General features: G+C 42.5%; 1 protein-coding gene across 5 annotated transcripts in view; it reads left to right on the plus strand.

Moving 5' to 3' along the window:
* The window catches only part of C3H13orf46 (chromosome 3 C13orf46 homolog), an 80,000-nt gene that overhangs the window by 13,527 nt on the left and 50,552 nt on the right, over positions 1-15,921 (plus strand). For 2 of the 5 annotated variants that reach the window (XM_072141470.1, XM_072141471.1), the window contains exon 5: positions 951-1,003. The exons of the other annotated variants lie outside the window; for them this stretch is intronic. The gene's annotated coding sequence lies outside the window, so the exon portion shown is untranslated. Of the gene's footprint in view, positions 1-950; positions 1,004-15,921 lie in introns of those variants that run through there. 5 annotated transcript variants of the gene reach the window in all.

Genomic DNA, 15,921 nt, shown 5'->3' on the forward strand with positions numbered 1-15,921 from the left:
GGTCACTGTAAGTTCTTGGTCAGCAAGAGTGATGAGACTTTCCAAATGTCTGATTATCCTTCGTAAAACCTAGCAGCAAGTGGTTTTGAAATGATTCATTTTAAGGGAGGAGGATTCTGTAATTCTATTTTGTAGCGTTCCTTGATGGACAGAATCCAATTGTTAGAAATAAACTGAGTCTTCTGGGTATTTAATTTCTGGCATAACTACCAGGGTAACAGGTACCATGGGGCCCAGAGTGTAGGGGGCCCAGATACACAACCTCTCACTGTATAATGAATGGACCGTGTACAGCTATAGAAATTCTGCTGCACGCCATCAGCTCAGAGAAGGAATACTGAAGGGCATATAGCAGTGGTGGCGAACCTATGGCACGGGTGCCAGAGGTGGCACTCAGAGCCATAACTGTGGGCACTCAGACCATCACCTCAGGACAGAGTTCACCAAATAGGACCAAATCCACCAAATCTTCCTGCATTCCCAGGCAACTTAAGAGATTCTGCTCTCAGCGCTATTTTAAAGTGATGCTTAATTGGATGTTCGGAACTGCGGGGAAAGTGAGAAGGTGATGACAGAAATGCATTGGCTTTGGAGGTAATCCTGCTGGACACACCATTCTTCCTCTACAGAGAGACCCTGGAGAGAAGAAACAAGGAGAGTCTGAATTTTCCCTCCTTCTTTCAACTGTATTGGTGGCCTCAGGGGGTTGATACGATTGAAAGATGTGGAAGAACAGGTAGCCATAAGTTACTGCTTAAAATGCCATGTTGGCACTTCATGGTAAAGGACTGGATTTTGGTTGTAGTTTGGACACTTGGTCTCTAAAAGGTTCGCCATCACTGGCATATAGTAATGTCCCTAGCTTACACAGCCCCATCTAGTGGTGAGTTTTATTTCTGCAGTTGATTTGGAGCTCTGTATGATAAACGTTGATTTTTTTTTTGTTATAGATAACTTGATGGGTAATCAGAGAAATACAAGAGTGTTAATATGATTATAAAAGGTAAGAAAACAATAATTGCAATAATTATTATTATAGGCTGTACTTATATATGGCTACATAATTAGTATAGATAGAATACTGAAACTTTCTCTGCACAGTATGAGCTGATTTAATATGAATAAAATAAAACAAAATAAAATAAAAACTGCCTTAAAACAAAATGAATAAAGAATAGTTGGTAAACAGCCAACAATTGCCAATTATAGAAACATTATGTTGTATAAGTAATTGGGAAAAAGTCAGATTTGTACATGGGATAATGTGTGTTATAGTGTACCTTTAAAGTAGTCACAATAGTAACAATGATATACTGTGGACCTGTTTACACCAAATCACATATAATATCTCTAATTAGATATATTTTTCCTGGTGATATGCTATTATACCATTATTTTTTCAGGGGTAAAAAAACATGAGTCATGGGGGTCAGTCATCCGAGCAGACGTGGGCACCCAGTACTACAGGTATATACACAAGGCACTTTAATGTATAGGAAATGTTTAGGTGAAGCAGGCAGAAAAGGACTATGGGGCAGATTTATCAAGCTGTCTGAATGTTTCTAGTTGCCCATTCCAACCAATCACAGCTCCCCTTTAAAATATTCATGAGGTGGTAATTAAGCTGAGCTGTGATTGGTTGCCATGGGCAACTAGAAATATTCTGACTTTCAGACGGCTTGATAAATCTGCCCCTATAAGTCCAATGGCAACTTACATGCCTGGTCTCCAGCCTTTCATTTACAATTGTGTTTGTTCTCTATTTTAGAACATAGCCTGCATCTTTGCATAAAAGTTCTAACAATTATTGGATGGGTTTTTTTGCCTACTTTTTTTGGAAAGTTCCCTCCAAAGTTTGTGTGTCCCTTCAACATGCACTTGTGTTTTGTGTTGTTAAATATATGTGGCCATTTTTATTGTCACATTGAATAAAATGTACATATCAGTTTTTGAAATTTTTTTTTTTTGTAGTCTTGCTTTCTTTTAGTCCAACATGAAGGAGTTATACATAGCATTATGATGATTATGATATAGTTAAACAATATCTCCTTGATTGTGGGGGTGTTTCAATTTAGCTTTTAGGTTAAAAGAAACTTGGTAGCAAGGGGTTGATGCACTTTGGGTTGGGGTGGATGGGGGAGTTAGATAATAGATCCCATGCTGCTCTGATGTCATTCCCCCCCCCCCATTTCCTCACCCTTACCATTTAAAAGAGTTGCTTCCGTTCTGAGCCTACTTTGAATCTTCACCTCAAACTGCCTCCCTTCTCTCCCTTGTTTTATATTATCTTATGTTTTGTTTTTGTTTTTCCTCCTGATGTTTATTGGTACAGACGTTTTGATCAAAAGCCACAGCTGGTGGGAAGAAAGAGTTAGAGTACTATTACACCGCCGTCTGGGAGGATGTATATGTGGCTGCAAATTTGCACGTCCCTGTAAACGGCAATGGCGGCCCGGCGGAACCGCTTTGTTTCCCATGTGTGCCGCGGTGCGCCGCTTTTCTCTGTGGAGGGGGGAGTCACCTCCTCTCCAGCACACAGCGGTATGCCCCGCCCGGCACCGCATTTGGCTGTGTAAATGAACCATTTGTTCCTGAAGAAGGTTCTGTCACTCTGCTAGGTAGCTGTATGAGAGGTCTAACTACTGCTGCAGAAAACATTCCTCAAACCATGACACTTCCTCCACCTTTAACGCATTTCTTTACATATTTTGGGTTCAGTCTTTCCCCAGTTTGTTGATGAACATTATGGGTTGAATTTACTTACCCAGTCCTTTGGAGCTCCCAAAAGTGCATTGTCCGACGACAATGCACTGTGCCGCAATTCACTAAGATCGTGCGCCCGATATCCTGCATCTGTCACTTCCTCGCTCAGGTCTGCCGGAGTTCTCCTTCTTCTTCCCGGTGTATTGAGTGCATTGGATGCAACACAATTTGAATCTTAAATCCCACGCTCAGTCCGAATCAGTCGGATCGTCCGACGCTCCGCTTCTTGATTTCTGTCGCATGAAAGCCGATTGCGTGCAACACAATACCCTGCTAAATCCCTGTCACAGCGGGGCAAATCTCTGAAAATGTCGGGAAGTCTGACAGAAATGCAATCTGCAGACCCTTATTAAATAAGCCCAAATATTTCCCATCAGAACCAAATAAATAAAACTTGCTTTCATCACTGAAATGAATCTTAGCCTACATTTACACAGCCATTGTGCTTGCCGGGTGGAGAAGGGAAGGGTAGTGAGTGCTCTTCACCTCTCCCCTTTATATTGAAAAACACACAAACCTGCCCAAATATACAGTAGGACATGTCCTATATTTTGTGACCTCCTGGCTTGGTCGTGGTGCAACACTGCATGCTTATCGCACCACAATAGCCATATCCCTCAATGGGGGGCGTAAATTTTGTGGCCAGATCATGGCCCCTTTTACGATTATTTGTGTGAATAAGGAAGGAGATTTAACCACGGACAGTTATTTCTGCATTTTTCGGCATTAATTAAGCACGACTCACTCCTTGCCATTTCCTTCACAGAGGGAGACATTATAACAGTATTAAAAGTACATCAAGTGTTTGTTAACAAGGGTTCTGATCCTTTTGCTTCCTCGCCTCTCCCATTAAGCACAAATGGACTACTCTTCTGGTTTGCGTACACATGCATGGGAAATAGTTTAGTGAAGTATCCAAATTATCATTGTATATATTGTCCATTGTTTGAAATGCAATAAAGTGCAGTAAAGCCATTTACAGTTATTAACAACTATTCTAGTGCAACAAAATCCTTCTGATGCCCCTACTGACGGCTATTTGTGTTACAAAACCTAAAAAGAATGTTTTATAAGCAGCTCTGTACAGTAGAAATATATTCCGGAAGGCTATATTTCATGTTAATATAATTTACACCTGCTTTATGATGTAGATCTGGTGACCTCCAAGTTTTAGAGATATTTAAAATTAAGTTAACATTCCCATAAAATAACATCCCAGGGGCTTACACAGCAGCTGGAAACACAGATGTTTTAAAGTTTGTGGTGATGCTTTTTGCACAATGTATTATACAAACCAGTATTTCCATGCGAGATGAAATTTACCACTTGGGTTACTTTCAAAATGATTTCCTGGACCAAATTTCCTATCCCAAGAAAGCAAGTGATTCTTCTTAGTATGTTGTGAAAAATCTGGTGCATTATAGTTTACACATTCCTCATATGACCATTATCCTAAAAATAATACCAGAATGCACAGCCCGCATGCTGTATAAGCCGGGGAGAGGCAGGACTGGCCCTGCTCTTTAAGAGCCACTGCCACTCCTGCTCCCCCTTCAATCATCACATGGGATATACAAAGAACCTAATGCTGTTTGAGCTTTTTCCAATTGTAGTTGATGTGGAGCTTTGGGGAAAGGAGATGAAGAATAAAAGGATACTTTTTGGGTCTGACAATGAAAGTACAATTCAGACCTTGAACAATCGCACGCCCAGCTACTTGCAGGTTTTGGCACTTCTAAGACATCTGGTTTTATGCTGTTTGCACCTGAATATAGTTTTCAGGGCCAGGTGTGTTCCTGGCGACAGGGCCGGTTCTAGACAAAGTGGGGCCCTGGGCAAAACTAAAAGTGGGGCCTCAAAATACAACTATTTTATGACCAGTCACCGTCAGTAAGAGGCTCATTTAGTATGGTAAAACAAACTGTAATATGGGAGAAATTTATAGGAGATAGATGATAGGGAAATTGATGGGCTGCGCGGTGGCTCAGTGGTTAGCACTACAGCCTTGCAGCACGGTGGCTCAGTGGTTAGCACTACAGCCTTGCAGAGCTGGTCAACATCTGCAAATAGTTTGTATGTTCTCTCTGTGTTTGCGTGGGTTTCCTCTGGGTCCTCTGGTTTCCTCCCACACTCTAGAACATACTGGTAGGCTGATTAGATTGTTAGCCCCATGGGGACAGGAACTGATCTGACAGCTCTGTGCAGCGTAATCTGTAGGCACTATATAAAGAAGATAAATATGAAGGATGATAGATATTTCTAGATGCAGAATTATAAAGTAGATGTATACAGTATACAGGAGATGGTATATACAGGAGATGATATATACAGGAGATGAGGTGATATATACAGGAGATGAGGTGATATATACAGGAGGTGATATATACAGGAAATGATATATACAGGAGATGGTATATACAGGAGATGATATATACAGGAGATGAGGTGATATATACAGGAGGTGATATATACAGGAGATGATGTGATATATACAGAAGGTGATATATACAGGGGATGATATATACAGAAGGTGATATATACAGGAGATGATATATACAGGAGATGGTATATACAGGAGGTGATATATACAGGAGATGGTATATACAGGAGGTGATATATCCACCCCTTGAGAAAGACCGGCGGGTTGAAAGGCGCGTTGGGGTCTCTTGCTCATCAGGTAATTGTGCATACAGGCATCCAGTTCACTGATGTGCATACAGATGCACCTAACTTATATTTTTAGGAATTTTTTTGCTATATCCACTTTTGTTAGTACTTTCTGTGAACTGATTGGGCACATATAATGCTGTTGCAATCTACACAATCTAACTGCTTTGCCCTACATGTTAAATTATTGTATTCCTGTATGCCATATCCCCTGGTGTGTACAAACTTCTATCTCTCCTGTTACCCCTGATTTCAAGATGATTGTATTATGGTGTGTTAAAAATTAAATAATAAAGTTGTTTTTTAAACTTATTTCCGTTTTCTCACGTGCTTGCTCTGGTATTATATGATATACACTCACCGGCCACTTTATTAGGTACACCATGCTAGTAACGGGTTGGACCCCCTTTTGCCTTCAGAACTGCCTCAATTCTTCGTGGCATAGATTCAACAAGGTGCTGGAAGCATTCCTCAGAGATTTTGGTCCATATTGACATGATGGCATCACACAGTTGCCGCAGATGCTCTATTGGATTGAGATCTGGTGACTGTGGAGGCCATTTGAGTACAGTGAACTCATTGTCATGTTCAAGAAACCAGTCTGAGATGATTAAAGCTTTATGACATGGCGCATTATCCTGCTGAAACTAGCCATCAGATGTTGGGTACATTGTGGTCATAAAGGGATGGACATGGTCAGCAACAATACTCAGGTAGGCTGTGGCGTTGCAACAATGCTCAATTGGTACCAAGGGGCCCAAAGAGTGCCAAGAAAATATTCCCCACACCATGACACCACCACCACCAGCCTGAACCATTGATACAAGGCAGGATGGATCCATGCTTTCATCTTGTTGACGCCAAATTCTGACCCTACCATCCGAATGTTGCAGCAGAAATCGAGACTCATCAGACCAGGCAACGTTTTTCCAATCTTCTACTGTCCAATTTCGATGAGCTTGTGCAAATTGTAGCCTCAGTTTCCTGTTCTTAGCTGAAAGGAGTGGCACCCGGTGTGGTCTTCTGCTGCTGTAACCCATCTGCCTCAAAGTTCGACGTACTGTGCGTTCAGAGATGCTCTTCTGTCTACCTTGGTTGTAACGGGTGGTGATTTGAGTCACTGTTGCCTTTCTATCAGCTTGAACCAGTCTGCCCATTCTCCTCTGACCTCTGGCATCAACAAGGCATTTTCCGCCCACAGAACTGCCGCTCACTGGATGTTTTTTCTTTTTCGTACCATTCTCTGTAAACCCTAGAGATGGTTGTGCGTGAAAATCCCAGTAGATCAGCAGTTTCTGAAATACTCAGACCAGCCCTTCTGGCACCAACAACCATGCCACGTTCAAAGGCACTCAAATCACCTTTCTTGTCTACATGCCTAAATGCACTGAGTTGCCGCCATGTGATTGGCTGATTAGAAATTAAGTGTTAACGAGCAGTTGGACAGGTGTACCTAATAAAGTGGCCGGTGAGTGTATACAGGAGATGATATATACAGGAGATGAGGTGGTATATACGGGAGATGATATATACGGGAGATGATATATACAGGAGATGATATATACAGGAGATGATATATAAAGGAGATGAGGTGATATATACAGGAGGTGATATATACAGGAAATGATATATACAGGAGATGAGGTGATATATACAGGAGATGGGGTGATATATACAGGAGATGATATATACAGGAGATGGGGTGATATATACAGGAGGTGATATATACAAGAGATGATATATACAGGAGATGAGGTGATATATACAGGAGGTGATATATACAGGAGATGATATGTACAGGAGATGATGTGATATATACGGGAGATGGTATATACAGGAGGTGATATATACAGGAGGTGATATATACAGGAGATGATATATACAGGAGATGATGTGATATATACAGGAGGTGATGTGATATATACGGGAGATGGTATATACAGGAGGTGATATATACAGGAGATGATGTGATATATACAGGAGATGATATATACAGGAGGTGGTATATACAGGAGGTGATACATACAAGAGCTGATATATACAGGAGATGATATATACAGGAGGTGATATATACAGGAGATGAGGTGGTATATACAGGAGATTATATATACAGGAGATGATATATACAGGAGGTGATATATACAGGAGATGGTATATACAGGAGGTGATATATACCGGAGATGGTATATACAGGAGGTGATATATACAGGAGATGATATATACAGGAGATGAGGGGGTATATACGGGAGATGGTATATACAGGAGATGATATATACAGAAGGTGATATATACAGGAGGTGAAATATACAGGAAATGGTATACACAGGAGATGATATATACAGGAGGTGATATATACAGGAGATGAGGTGGTATGTACAGGAGATGATATATACAGGAGGTGATATATACAGGAGATGAGGTGGTATATAAGGGAGATGGTATATACAGGAGATGATATATACAGGAGGTGATATATACAGGAGATGGTATATACAGGAGGTGGTATATACAGGAGGTGATAAATACAGGAGGTGATATATAAAGGAGGTGATATATACAGGAGATGGTATATACAGGAGGTGATATATACAGGAGGTGATATATACAGGAGATGGTATATACAGGAGGTGATATATACAGGAGATGATATATACAGGAGATGGTATATACAGGAGGTGATATATACAGGAAATGGTATATACAGGAGGTGATATATACAGGAGATGAGGTGGTATATACGAGAGATGGTATATACAGGAGATGATATATACAGGAGGTGATATATACAGGAGGTGGTATATACAGGAGATGATATATACAGGAGATGGTATATACAGGAGGTGATATATACAGGAGATGATATATACAGGAGATGATATATACAGGAGATGGTATATACAGGAGGTGGTATATACAGGAGATGGTATATACAGGAGATGATATATACAGGAGATGATATATACAGGAGATGGTATATACAGGAGGTGATATATACAGGAAATGGTATATACAGGAGGTGATATATACAGGCAGGGCCGGCTCCAGGTTTTAGTGGGCCCCTGGGCGACAGAGCCTTAGTGGGCCCCTCCGTGAGCCGCCCTCCAGTGGCCACACTTCCCCCCCCTCCCCACACACTGACCACCCCCCCTCCCCTGCGGACACACTGACCCCCCCCCCTCCCCTGCGGACACACTGACCCCCTCACCCCCCCCCCGCAGACACACTGAACCCCCCTCCCCCCGCAGGCACACTGAACCCCCCCCCTGCTGACACAATGACCCCCCCGCTGACACACTGACCCCCAGGAGATGGTATATACAGGAGGTGATATATACAGGAGATGGTATATTCAGGAGGTGATATATACAGGAGATGAGGTGGTATATAAGGGAGATGGTATATACAGGAGATGATATATACAGGAGGTGATATATACAGGAGATGGTATATACAGGAGGTGGTATATACAGGAGGTGATAAATACAGGAGGTGATATATAAAGGAGGTGATATATACAGGAGATGGTATATACAGGAGGTGATATATACAGGAGGTGATATATACAGGAGATGGTATATACAGGAGGTGATATATACAGGAGAGGATATATACAGGAGATGGTATATACAGGAGGTGATATATACAGGAAATGGTATATACAGGAGGTGATATATACAGGAGATGAGGTGGTATATACGAGAGATGGTATATACAGGAGATGATATATACAGGAGGTGATATATTCAGGAGGTGGTATATACAGGAGATGATATATACAGGAGGTGATATATACAGGCAGGGCCGGCTCCAGGTTTTAGTGGGCCCCTGGGCGACAGAGCCTTAGTGGGCCCCTCCGTGAGCCGCCCTCCAGTGGCCACACTTCCCCCCCCTCCCCACACACTGACCACCCCCCCTCCCCTGCGGACACACTGACCACCCCCCCCTCCCCTGCGGACACACTGACCCCCTCACCCCCCCCCCCGCAGACACACTGAACCCCCCCTCCCCCCGCAGGCACACTGAACCCCCCCCCTGCTGACACAATGACCCCCCCGCTGACACACTGACCCCCAGGAGATGGTATATACAGGAGGTGATATATACAGGAGATGGTATATACAGGAGGTGATATATACAGGAGATGATATATACAGAAGATGAGGTGATATATACAGGAGGTGATATATATATAGTAGATAGATATGAGAGATAAATACGGTAGAAGAGAAATAGAAGATTGATTAATAAAGTGAGATGTATAAATGGTCAAATTATAGGAGATGATAACTAGACAGTTAGATATATATTCACCCGGGAATTCAACTAAGGGGTATTAACCCTTTCACCGCCCGGCTTTTCTGGATATTTTGTCGCGTTATTGACCAGAGCAATTTTTACAATTTTGACATTTAAAAATAAAATTGAAATTACAGAAAAAATAATTAAAGTAAACCCAACAAACGATATATTTTCTGAAAGAAGACACTTACCCCATTTTCAAACTGAAACATTTTATAAAGAATACTTAACATTTGAGTTTGATGGTAAAAAATGTGTTCCAAGCAGAAAATATTTACCTTCACATCTCATAAATGTAATAGATGGACATGTGTAGAGTTCACAAATGTCCCATATTGATATGTTCACATAAATAAATCCACATAATATCACTAACACTGTAATAAGTAAATATCTGCTTTTCAGATACACATTTTAAGACAGTCACAACCTGCAAAATATATCAATAAAACAGAATAAAAAGTAAAGGCGCCATAAAACCTATAGAATTTCGAAAGCAGACAATCAGGCGATGCATTTGGCAATTAACATTCAAAATTTCCTCTAAAATATGTACAAATCCTGATATTTATATAAGAAAATATACTTTCCTCAAACAGCAGGATGTGAGGAGATCATACAGACCCCACATGTATATTCACCAAAATATGCAGCAAAGGGAACGTTACATCCACAGGGGACACAAAACTATTTTTGCAGAAGATTGAACTGAGCGTCACACAGATCTATCATTCTATGTTCCTTACACAATGGTAACCCAAATAATAACTATATATCCATAAACCAAGCTAATGAGATAATAAAAGTCCCGTTTAAATGTGTGCCATTGTATTATCCGCACAATAACAGAACCCTCCGCGCTTCATAAGAATCTGAGTGAGAACCTTATAACATAGGTGTAAATAATGGAGGATGGTGGGAAATACAAGCTTTATTCCAGAACATGTGTGTGTTTTTGGTGTTACATATAACTTTATGGAGATGTTCTGGGTCGCGGTGTTAATGTGTCGGCACATTAGGTGAAGAGGATCGAATGTTCGTTGTATCAGTCAATTTTTGCAAAAAAAAAAAAAAACTATCAAGAATAAAAGGCAATAAGAGAGGAAATGTGTTCTTAGATAGTTCTGGATAGGAGAGGGTTAAAAACAAGAATATTAGTTGATATTATCCCTTCTCAAAATGTAGTAACATATAAAGTGAATATTTTCATTATCTGTGAGGTGCAGCAGCTTCTGTGTGCAGCAAATTCTCCCTGTAGCTGGTGGCTAAGAATCTGGCGGGGGGGGGGGGGGCAGACATTTCAGAGGGCTGTATCTCTGGCTCTGTGACACATCTCACTTCTTCCTATGAAAAAAGAGAGTCTCCTCTTTTATATGAATCTAAATTTGTGTTTCTAAGTGTCAGGAAAACTGGTAGCAACTGTGACAGTATGGATCAGAGTAGTGGATTATTGGGGGGATGACTCTAAGGCCTGGTCTCCAGTAACTCCCTTGTGGTGTAACCCCTTCCTGCCTGAGCTGAGATATCTGCCAGAGTTTGAGTTTTGGGCACGTAAGGGGATTAAATATTTGGTTCAGTTGTACCACAATGGCTGTCTTAGCACCTTTGCATCCCTTAGCCAAGAATTTAATTTAGCTCCAACAGCCTTCTACAGATACCTGCAATTGCGCCATGCACTGGGGGTCCAATTTGGGAGGGAAGAATTAAAATTAGAACATTGTCCCATGGAGGCCATCGCTAGAACTAAAGACCTTGGAAGACCCACCTCCACCTTCTATAAACAACTGATGGATTCCCAGCCCTTTCCCGCTGAGAGAAGTTTCCATGTGTAGCAAAGAGATATCCCTGATTTAGAGGACCATCACCTCAAAGAAATTACACATCACTGGCGCTCAACAGTTATTAGTGCCCGAGACCAGTTAAGTGGTTGCACCGAGTGTACTTGACCCCTCTGCGGCTGCGCCAGATGCATAGACTCCCCTCCGCTGTCTGTTCTAGGTGCAGGGAGGGTACGGGTACCTTCTTCCACATGGTTTGGGAATGCCCACCCATTCAGGATTTTTGGGTGGGAATTCATTCTTACATCAATGGGTGTCCGGGTCTTCCGGGTGTCTGCTCCCCTCGGGTGTACCTCCTGGGCCTAGTAGGAGACGTCCTCCAAGGAAAATTTGAGAGGGTTTTGTTCCGGCTGTTAATGTTTTATGGTAGGAAGGTTATTTTGTTAAATTGGAAGCCTCCTAAGCTCCCCACCTTGGCCAAATGGATTTCACTGATTAATGCAGAACTTCCAATGTACAAACTCACCTACACTGCTAGAGGTGCTCCGGACCGTTTTTTTCTTGATATGGGATGTGTGGGTGTCCGCTCAGACTGCTTCAGGAGAGGAGGAGGGATAGCTCTGTGTGTGTGAAGTGTGAATGAGGGAGTGAGCGAGCGTTAATCTGCCTTGGGGAGGGGTTTTCCTCCTGTGAGGCATTATACGGGTTTGTTATTGCACTACTGACTGATGTATTTCTCTTTTAGTGATATCTTTGTGCTGCTAACCCTAACTTTATAATTGTGCCTTATACTTCCCAGAGGTGGATGTTGTTGCCTTTTGTGTATTGTTGTAATTTTGGAAAATGAAAAATAAAATATTTAAAAAAAAACGAAAAAACTGAGATATTAACTGTTAAACTTCCATCAGGAGTGATTTTTATATAAAAATGGCACCTGATTTTCTCACTTTAAACCTGAATATCTCTGGATCCATAGCACCTAGAAACAAAATTCAAGATTAATTTGAAAGAAGAGATTCTAACTTGGTGTGATCATTGTGGTTGCTGATGTGTTTCCTATTCTATCCTTTTCAGCTCCACGTGGGGATTGGGTAACGTCGGCCAAGGCCAATACACTTCGATGTCTTGCCCGTCTGCGCTGGGAGGGCTTGTCTATTGCAGCAGTCAGGAAGCTCCTAGCGGGGGTGGCATTTGTCCTTAAGTTATAGGACATTCATGATGTCACAAAGGACTTCCAGGTCCACTTACTATTACGATGATGGGTTAAGGAACCAGTCCGTAGGGACGCCCATAGGCCTATTTTGTTTTTTTTACTGCAGCATTTATTTATTGCCGCTGCATAGGTGTGCTCCCCACCATTTGAGGCTTTGTTGCTTCAGAGCGGTTTAGCGCTGGAATTCTTTAGCACTTTGCGGGTCACTGAATTGGAAGCTGCTTCCAGCCAAGCACCGACTAGCCTACGCGCCCAGGACATTCTGTTATTAGGGGACATTGTCAAGGTACATGTTAAGAAAACGAAAACAGACATATATGGCTCTGGGATTTGGCTGTCAGAGGAAGGTTGGGAGGCACTTTTTGCCCAGTTCAGTTGATGGGTAGTTTAATTTCCCAGTGTTCGAAAAGCCCTAGCTTTTTTGTGTCATCAGGACTGGTCCCCCATCACCAAATTCCAGTTCACCTCGCTTTTTAAGCAAGCACTATCTCTGGTGGGGGTCCCTGTGCAGGAATTTGGTACACAGCCTTTCCGTATCAGCGCTACAACAACAGCTGATGCCGCTGGGCTTTTGGATGCTGACGTTATGCGCATAGGCAGGTAGAAATCAGAATGTTTCAAACGTTATGTTTGTCCTAACCTGCTGCTGTACTAATAGTTTTTTTCTTATTGGTTGTCCTCGGCAGTAGGTTTGGCTGATCAGCCACTCTTTTATATGTAGGGGAAGCTTTTATATATAGGGAAGCTATAGGACATTAAGTATTTATCTTTACAATCTTTGGTTGTGGTTTGGTCATAGATTGTGCCCAGAGTTGTTTGAAATGGCACCCGTAACCCCTATTCCATCGAAAGGGCACGGCGAATGCTGAACATGCACGTCGCAAAGTTTGTGAGTTCCAGATGTGACGTGGACATCCATCACAGACAGCTAGTAGGTGACAACGCGGGCCTTATTAGGGAGGACGCCGTTCACCTCAATGATATCGGCCTCAATATTTTTCTTTCAGGGCTTCAGAACCCCATTGTGAGGGCCTTATTACTTTTGTATGAGGGTCAGAGCACAGTGTAGGTTTACACTGTTCTCCTAGTGGCCTGTGGCCTCTGACCCTCTTATGTTTTAGTGCAAATCACCTGACGGACCTAAGACATGTCCCTGTGGTTTGTGTGTGTTTTGTGCCGAGCATATGGCTGTTTTTTGTGGAAATCATTACTCTGGCCAGTCCTAGAACAAACGATATCGTATTACAGCCAACTTCCAACAGTTCTATCAATGAGGTTTCATTTTGTTTTATTTTACCTATATCCTAAGTAACATGTTAGGTTGTGTCTGTCACGGGTGCTCCCGCGATCCCTGTCACGGATCGCGGGCGCATCCGTGCTCCTTCATGTGCCCCCGCTGCTGCCCGGTGTCTCTTACCTCTCCCGGCTCCTGCACTTCCTCGGACTGCCGTGCGCGCGCGTCCCCGCCTCCTAGGGCGCGCACGCGGCTCCGGCCGAAAATTTAAAGGGCCAGCGCACCGCTAATTGGTGCACTGGCTGAACACCTCACCTTTAAGAATCCTGCCTCTTCCTGTGTTCCTTGCCGGATCTTTGTGCCTCATAGCCTTAGAGAAAGCTTCCAAGCGAGTATTCCTACGTTCCCGTGTATTCCTGCGTTCCCCTGTATTCCTGTGTATTCCTGTGTGTTCCCGCTCCTGAGTCCTGTGTTACCTGAGTTCCTCCGTGTTGCTGTGTTCCGTGTGCCTGTGTTCCCGTTCCCACCTGCCTGGACCTCCTGTTGCTGACCCCGGACTTGGACCTGACGTTGCATCTCTGCCGCCTGCCCTGACCCTGTGCCTGGACCTGTCTACGAGATTGTCATCCGCTAAGGTACCTCGACCTCGGCTGCCACTGTGGGCTAGTCACACCTGGGAACGACCTAGTGGTATCCTGCCGCAGCAAGTCCAACCCGCTTTGCGGCGGGCTCTGGTGAATACCAGGTGCCGCTAGGCTCCGGTTCCGGGTGTCGGCTAGTTACATCTCCCGCGGTGGTCCAGAGGATCCACTGATCCTAACAGTGTCTATGGTGTTCCAGAAATGTGCTAGAAGAGAAGAAAATTTAGAAGTTGAAGAAACACGTAGTCTGTCTGGATTAATTTTCCATTGAAAAAATAGAAAATGTTATTTTTCTACACAAAGCTATAGGCCTCAATTGCTTTCTTGTACAGGTCGCACAGTAGATCTCTCCGTTTTTCTTTTCTTTTTGCTTTTCCCAAGAAGAGAAGAAAAGCATACAAAAGTGCCTCTTAAAAGTGTATGTAGTAACAATCCGCATATAGTAAAGATAGAAACTTGTCGCCACCTGAGGCTCAGTTCACACTACTGTTCAGATTTCTGTTTCTAGCTTCCGCTTAATAAAAGTAAGAAACTGAAATGGAACGCATCGATGATAAATCCTATTGAAGGCAATACAATTTTTAATGTCATCATTTTTTCAGTTTTTTTGGACAGGAAAAAAATTACGAGTTTGAAGTACTTTTTTCCGTAAAAAAACTGATTAATGACAGATGATGCATAACTGACCGTAAAGGATGACATTAAGTTATTTTGAAGTCAATGAGGATGGATAGTGTCGGTTTTTTGTCACTTTTTTTTTTAGATGAAGAGAATAGACAGATATTGACAGAAATAGTTGATATATAGATAGAAAAATAGATGATGGATAGATTATAGATAAAAGTGAGGTATAGAGAGAAATATAGGTAGGCAGATAGAAAAGCGAGATCAATAGGTAGGTAGAAAAACGAGATCAATAGGTAGGTAGAAATGAGATATCTATAAATGACATCTATGGGGGATAGATTAAAATCGAGAATACGCCACCTCCATGTCATGTGGCGTGGGTGGGGCGCAGCACCCGGTGGAGGGTGCGGGCATTCTTTTGCAAAACCAGCGAACTGACCTGGTGTAGTTTTGCTCGCGGCTGCGCCGCCCACCAGATACTTTAAAAGACCTAAGCCTCTTGATGTATCCAATGCATTGAGGGGAGACGTGGCCGCTATCTCCCGCATAGATTGGATGGATGGATAGATATAGATGTCAATACATCAATCTATATGTGTATGAGGGATAACTTTGAGGGATAGATATACAGTTATAGAAAATATAAATCAATGTCGTGAAAGTAAAGTGTTTGTACTGTCATCCATTATGTTCAGATAT

The sequence above is a fragment of the Engystomops pustulosus genome, chromosome 3 (genome assembly GCF_040894005.1).
Source record: "Engystomops pustulosus chromosome 3, aEngPut4.maternal, whole genome shotgun sequence".
NCBI classification, from domain to species: Eukaryota; Metazoa; Chordata; class Amphibia; order Anura; family Leptodactylidae; genus Engystomops; species Engystomops pustulosus.